Raw genomic sequence first — 7,593 nt, 5'->3', positions numbered from 1 at the left:
CAAGAAACTATATTTTTCATATATTTATTTAAAGTAAACGACACTATGGCCATTGGCCTTTTCCAATTGTAAAAAATACATATATAAAACACAAACAATCAACAAAGAAAGAAAAGAAAAAAAAACACAATTCAGTTTTTTAACAACTTTTTAAACCCCATTCCCGATAACCCGGCATTTTAACAAACTCGGCCACTCTTCGGCCACATTAGGCTGAGTTTTCGAGATTCTACTGTGAAAAAATTTACTAAAATATATTAAATTATATTTAAAATTTGTAGATATAAGTAATTTTGATAGCTTTTTTACCTAAAATAAAAAATAACAAGTGTGTTTATACATTTGTTACAGACTAGAATTCGGTGTATATTTATAGTAACTACAGAAACTTCCTCTAAACTCCACATTTTAAATAAATAAATTAATTAAATGTCACCAGCCGCGTGAATTTTTTGACAAGGCGTACTCAAAGATAAGGCAGAAAGCTACCTCTTCACCATGCCTTCCTGCTCGGCATTGGCGTGTGTCTCTCTTAGTTGGATCCGGCCGAAACACTCTGACGAGAAATCCCATCCGGACACTGCAGCACAGATCACCAAGCCTCCCAACCACGACAAGGTGGAGACACGACGGGAAGGAAAAAACTACCCCCTCCCTTGTTTGCGTATTCCTATCCGCCTTCTCATCACCGACAATAAGAAAAAACGAAAAACAAAATGTTAATAATATGAAAAAAATTTTAAACATATTTCTTAGAAATTTAGAAAAAATGTCTAAAAATTTAGAAAAATTTAGAAAAGGGTACTTATGGGTTGAAAACGCCTGTCGGAAATTGCAATTTTTCCGAAATGCAAGTTTTTATTTTTCAATTTTACTAGTGTACTGTTATTTAGATAATTACATTCAAAAACGCAATTTTGATTGCAATTTCCGGTTAGTTTTAATATTTAACAAATTTCAAAAACTGCTTACTTGAGCAGTAACAACTTAATTTTGTCTTCAAATACTAAAAATAAAAACAACCATCGGACGAATAAAATTTTTACTAGCCTATTGTTAATTAGATAATTACATCCAAAAACGCAATTTTTTGTTAGAGTTAGGATGCTCGAAGACGCTCATAAACTAAGTCGATTCCACTTAAATCGAGCGATGGTAAAATCTTCTAGAACTGTTGTTTCTATATTGTTGTTGGGCTGCAATTTGAACCCATTCTAGATATATAAATGCCCACTGTCTGGCCTTCCTTAATCTCGAGAACGCAGTTAGGTAGATGAAAGTCGAGATCAGATATGAAAAGATTAGCAGTTGATTGCATCGGAAAGTTCATATATAGTTAATCGAGGCCTCCTCTTTCGATTAACTATATATGAACTTTCGATGCAAGGCGGAAGTCACCTTATTTTCATTCAAAACATTTCTCCTGAAAGGAGTTAAATAGATGACAGGAACGACTCTATTGCTGACAGGAAAAGTATGATGTACGGGGCGAGACACTACAATAGTAATTTGAGGTGGACAGCATATATTTTAAATTAAATAAATTAAAAATATGATTAAAAATTGCCGTCAGGCATTGTGACCATATCACAATAAATAATTGCTCGTTAGTTTTTTAATTGCAACTTTAAGAATTTCGAAAATAAATGGCTTATAAAAAAATAATACCGTTTTCTTCGTTTCTGGGCGGGTGATTAAAATATTTCGTCCACAAGAACTTACGATATTTCACACGAACAAAACTTACAGTTTTTTGGTGTTTTTGCTTAACACCCAAACTTTAATTAAAATCACGAAACATCATCAGCATTAAAATCTAATAACTTTCCAAGATTAACATTACCGCGATTTAAACACTTATTTTGATTTNACAAGAACTTACGATATTTCACACGAACAAAACTTACAGTTTTTTGGTGTTTTTGCTTAACACCCAAACTTTAATTAAAATCACGAAACATCATCAGCATTAAAATCTAATAACTTTCCAAGATTAACATTACCGCGATTTAAACACTTATTTTGATTTATAAAAATACGTAATAGAGACTTAAAATGTCTTCACTTGTCGCCATGTCCAATCACCAGGAACAACTTTTCATTAAATTGTAAATTCGTCATCCCTTTCTTTCAAAAGGCTTATTTGATTTGTACATGAACAACGTTAAAGCATAAAACGTTTTTACTATTCTGCCAGCGACTACAACGGGTAGGCTAGATATTTATTGGTCAAAAGTACTTGGCTATTCTAACTGGATTACACAAGAAATATCACAATAAACATTTTTGATTGAGTGCAAACGGTTGGACATACACGTACTGTATGCTTATCCTGCGGCAGACTTTTCTATACGTTCTAAGGCGTCATAATTGCATAGGGTACGAACTTCGACGACAGAAAAAAAGACAAAAGGTCCCACCGAGATTCGAACTTGGATCGCTGGATTCAAAGTCCACAGTGCTTACCGTTACACCATGAGACCTCCGCTTGAGCCGCTTCTCCAAAATTTCTTTTTATAAGCCCATTAGCGTGCCAACGGACATTACTTGGTTCGTTCGTCACATGCAACGGAAATTTGAGTGTCGTATATCGCGTAGGGCGGAACATCCTCGCCTTTCTTCGCGTTAACTAATTTGATGGGCGTCGTTTAACTATTCGGCTGAAATTCGTTAAGTATTTTCGATCGCANAAAAAATATCAATTAAGTCTAACATAGTAAACCAATATTAAATATTAATCCAAAATTCAAATTGAAAACATAGATAATAAAGACATAGATGGCATCATAAGTAACTAAGCTTTCGAATTTAATGAATACACCCATCTCTTAAAGCATTTGAATGATGATATGACAGATTGGTGATTAACATCCAAGAATTAGGATAGAAGTCATTATTACAATTTTATCTTTATTCCTTACAAACTTTCTCCAATTGAAAAGACATATTATGCAAAAGGTAAAAGCTAATAATATATTTACACATTGGATTTTATTAATAGAATTGATTCAGCAATGCTTATTTATTGTATTTAGATCTATCTGAAGAAATAAATAATTCAATTGAAAAGAACAATGACAAAAAGTGAAGTTTACATAAAATTTTTTACTCTTTCTGTCCGGTGGGCACTAAGAGGATATTTTTTCTATACTCACTATATGGAAACTAGGGCCACAATGAGACTAGGCCCAACATATTCAGAATTGCATGGGGTTGTTCACCCAGATTTGGACCCAGGTTCCCAGAATGATAATTATCTCCTTAACTGCCCCAGTCATTCTGTCGACATAAAATTATTAGAAAAATAGAAATATGTTGGATAATGATCATAATAAACTAAAGCTAATATAAATAAATTTAACCAAAAACCAGACAAGTAGTCTACATTGGAATCACATTAACTCCATTCTGTGAGTTCCCAGACGAGGTTCAAACTCGAATAAACCGTGACATTCTTGCGCGACACAAGATGTAAACAACGAGACTCGGAACTGATCGAGTATATGTCAAACTATCTGTCACGGTCTTAGCGGAAGACAAAACTCTAATACGAGCGCTCATAAATAGGTAAATCATTGATTCGTGTGTCTATAAAATGTTCGCCAAGATAAACCTTTACGAACAAAAAAAAGGGAAATTTTTGATAGATGAAAGGTGAAAATGATCGTTAAATTCTTAGATGTCAAAAAATGGTAAACAACGGCCTGAGTTATGAGTACAGGTGTTATTGTTTTATAAACAGTCACTGAGCAGAGTCGACAAAGGTATCAGATGGACACCTCGAATTGGACCTTTCCCGCGACCCGAAAAGGTTTCGTCTTGCACCTGGAGACAAAGGAAAGACCAATAGGGAAGCGAGGAATGGGACGAGGGACCAATCCAAAATGTGAATAGTGGGGAAAAAACTATAAAAATCGGAACTTCAAGATCGAAGAAGAGTCCCCTCTGGATTAAGCCTACCGTTGTGATTTAGATTGTGTTGTGCAACCGCCAATCACCCAGGACGCCGCAGCTTAACAACGAACATCTGTATCGTCCAGTGATCCTTCTCGTCCGCCCCGGCTGCGACCGATCACCCGAACTTTCGCCGTTCACAGGAGCACCGAGATTTGGAATTGTCCAATATCGATGTAAGCATGAATTCGAACAAAGAAACGGGTTTTTTTTTGTAAAACACTTGTACTTCATTTGCCTCCATCGCCACCGCCCACATACGCGGTTTCCCTTAGGCTCATTCTGACGCGAGATAGACTTTATTCCCCCTTAACGTCGGCAAACTTACACTGGCGTCAGAAGTCGGATTTTAGGCCCAATCTACACCAGAGTTAACCTTACATTAACAATAGGCTAATAAAAATTTTTTCGTCCGATGGTTCTTTTTATTTTTAGTATTTGAAGACAAAATTAAGTTGTTACTGCTCAAGTAAGCAGTTTTTGAAATTTGTTAAATATTAAAACTAACCGGAAATTGCGATTAAAATTGCGTTTTTGAATGTAATTAACTAAATAACAGTAGACTAGTAAAATTGAAAAATAAAAACTTGCATTTCGGAAAAATCTTTCGGAAAAATTGCAATTTCCGACAGGAGTCCTCAACCCATAAGTACCTTTTTCTAAATTTTTCTAAATTTTTAGACATTTTTTCTAAATTTCTAAAAAAATGTTTAAAATGTGGAGTTTAGAGGAAGTTTCTGTAGTTACTATAAATATACACCGAATTCTGGTCTGTAACAAATGTATAAACACACCTGTTATTTTTTATTTTAGGTAAAAAAGGCTATAAAAATTACTTATATCTACAGATTTTAAATATAATTTAATACATTTTAGTAAATTTTTATACAGTAGAATCTCGAAAACTCGGCCTAATGTGGACCGAAGGGTGGCCGAGTTTCTGAAAATGCCGGGTTATCGGGAATGGGGTGAAAAATTGCTTGGTGTATGTGTAAATTTACATCTTTATTTTCAGTTGTTAAATATTATAAAAATTTGAGAACTTAGGAACAATTTAAAAAAGAAAAAGTATGAGTGTGGCGTTCTCAGAAAATACTGTACTGTACTTGTATGTATTGTTTGCTTGAGAATACAACAGAGAATAAACTGCCCAAATACCCTTAAACAAAGGAAAAGTACGTCCTTTATGAAGGCATAGAGCCTTTACTACATGAAAATGAAAATTAANTCCTCAGAAAATACTGTACTGTACTTGTATGTATTGTTTGCTTGAGAATACAACAGAGAATAAACTGCCCAAATACCCTTAAACAAAGGAAAAGTACATACTTTATGAAGGCATAGAGCCTTTACTACATGAAAATGAAAATTATTGAATACACAGTGTACAGTAATTTACCTGATAAGACAAACCTCAAAAAAATACTTTATGAAACATAAAGTTGTCTATAATGAAAATTAACTAGGGGTTTTTTCGCCTGCTAGCCGAAAAAACTTCTTCGCCTGCTAGCGGAAGGATTTTTTCGGCTAAGTCTTCTGCATATTGTTGAACTGATAGGCAATTTTCTACTACAGATTTGCTTGAATCATACTTATAATTTAAAAAATCTCTCTGTAACCCTTCAATTGTGAGATCGGACCTTTTACCATACAAGGTTTCTAATTTGTGTATCATACTATGTGAGGAAGTGCAATTTTCAATTTTCTTTGCGATATTACTGTTCACATTTAAACCTATACAAGCTTGAGCATCTAAATCCTTTTTAATCCACGCTGCGACATCTGCCTCATTATTCGCATCTTCAGATTTAAGAATAATTCCGTTCGCAATGTCATACAGATCCTTCGATCTTAATGTAAGATTTAGTTTAAACTTCCATGAAATATAATTATAGTAAGATTTAGTTTAAACTTCCATGAAATATAAATCTTCTGAGAAAGTTTTCATCTGAGATTTCACGATATCCATATTGACAGACTAACTTAATTAGTTTTACACTTACAGTGATGACGGGTAGCAATTCACGATCATTTACGAACACTGACGAGGTTGACCGACGTTTGAAGCTCGACAAAGATGGCGATTGCAGACGATGAACGAAGATATGGCTGACACGTGTCTCGATACAACTTGCGGTTCTCAATTTATGCCTTTTCCTTTCTCTCAGACAAATTCGACTGTCGAGATTCGTTCCCGGGATCTGGGCCCATAACCTGTGGTGATTTCTTCTAACCGTGAACAAATCAAAAAGGCGAGATGAGATTAATTAACGAGAACATTTATTGGCTTGCACACATCCGACTCGGATCTTACACAAAAGACGTCTGCTATCGTGAACAATTAACAAAAATATACATTTATCAGACAATAGACAAAGACTAAGTTTGTAAACAATTTACCTTTTGTATATATAACTGACACTCGATCCCGAGCGGTCTTTCTATGATCGGACATAAAAAAAATGAACGGATTTGCGCGGCTTACAATAACAAATATGATTAATCTTAACACATTGGCAATTACAATTACAATTAGTTACAATTAGTGTAACATTATCTGTTACTAATTTTATCAAAAACAATTAAAATTTATAAAAATTAGGCCCTAGTAACCATGTTTGGTACCATTCCGTATAGCATAGCATTTGCTATTAGTCATTTCCGTTTATAGATGCATTTTCTTTTCTTATTTCTTTTTTTCTAGGATATCATTTAACTGGAATTTATATTAAATTTTCTTTAAAAGATAAGCTATTATAAACTAAAGATTCTCCTGTCAAGCATGACTGAATACTTACTGGAGCTATCTTTTTAAAAAGTTTAAATTTAATTAAGTAAATTTAAAATTACGCCATTTGCTAAAATATTTAAAAATGCACCTTAATGAGGAAAATTTCCCCGCTTACCTTTAAGATTTTTATCTTGAAGCCATTCTTTTCGAATGGACCGAGAATACTTTGTCCATTTACCCATTTTAATACCAATAATAAATAAATTATAAAACTTATATAAAATATACTATATATAAAAACAGAACGAGTAGACAGCACAACAAATATTACCGTTCTATGCGCAAAACAAAAGATGAAATAATTTGTGTAACCAGTCCAAAATGTAGCCAAGTCAAATTTCTGTAGCCCAAAATATAGCCAGTGCACTAAATGTTTTTTTTTTAACGCCAAACTGAAAAATAAGTAGCCCAATTTGGCGCAAAGTAGCCAAATCTGGCAACGCTGTCCACAATGATATGCTTACTGCTCGTACAGTCATGTCGACGGTTTCATCTTTATATTGTATAGCTTTAGGCATATTTTTAGTTTAATTTTAAATTTAATATTTTTTTTTCACCTTGTATAATTTTAAGTATACTTAGACCTGTCGCTATTACCAACTGATGAGGGACTATTTTCCATTGGAAAATAGTCCGAAATGCATTTTGGATTTTTACGGTTTTTATACTTTGTAATTATCTTATTGTACAACCCTATCTGTTTTATTAAATTTTTTTACTTTGATTTTTGAGCGTTTGTGCCCTTTGTCATTGGTGTGATAAGCCCTTCCTATTATCTACCTTATGGTTATAGATATTTTAATTAATTAATTTAATTATACTAAGGGCTAAAAGCAATTTCTGCAATG

The sequence above is a fragment of the Centruroides sculpturatus genome, unplaced genomic scaffold (assembly GCF_000671375.1).
Source record: "Centruroides sculpturatus isolate CEXI.00-Female unplaced genomic scaffold, Cexi_2.0 scaffold737, whole genome shotgun sequence".
Classification (NCBI taxonomy): Eukaryota; Metazoa; Arthropoda; class Arachnida; order Scorpiones; family Buthidae; genus Centruroides; species Centruroides sculpturatus.
This window is presented reverse-complemented; position numbering follows the sequence as displayed.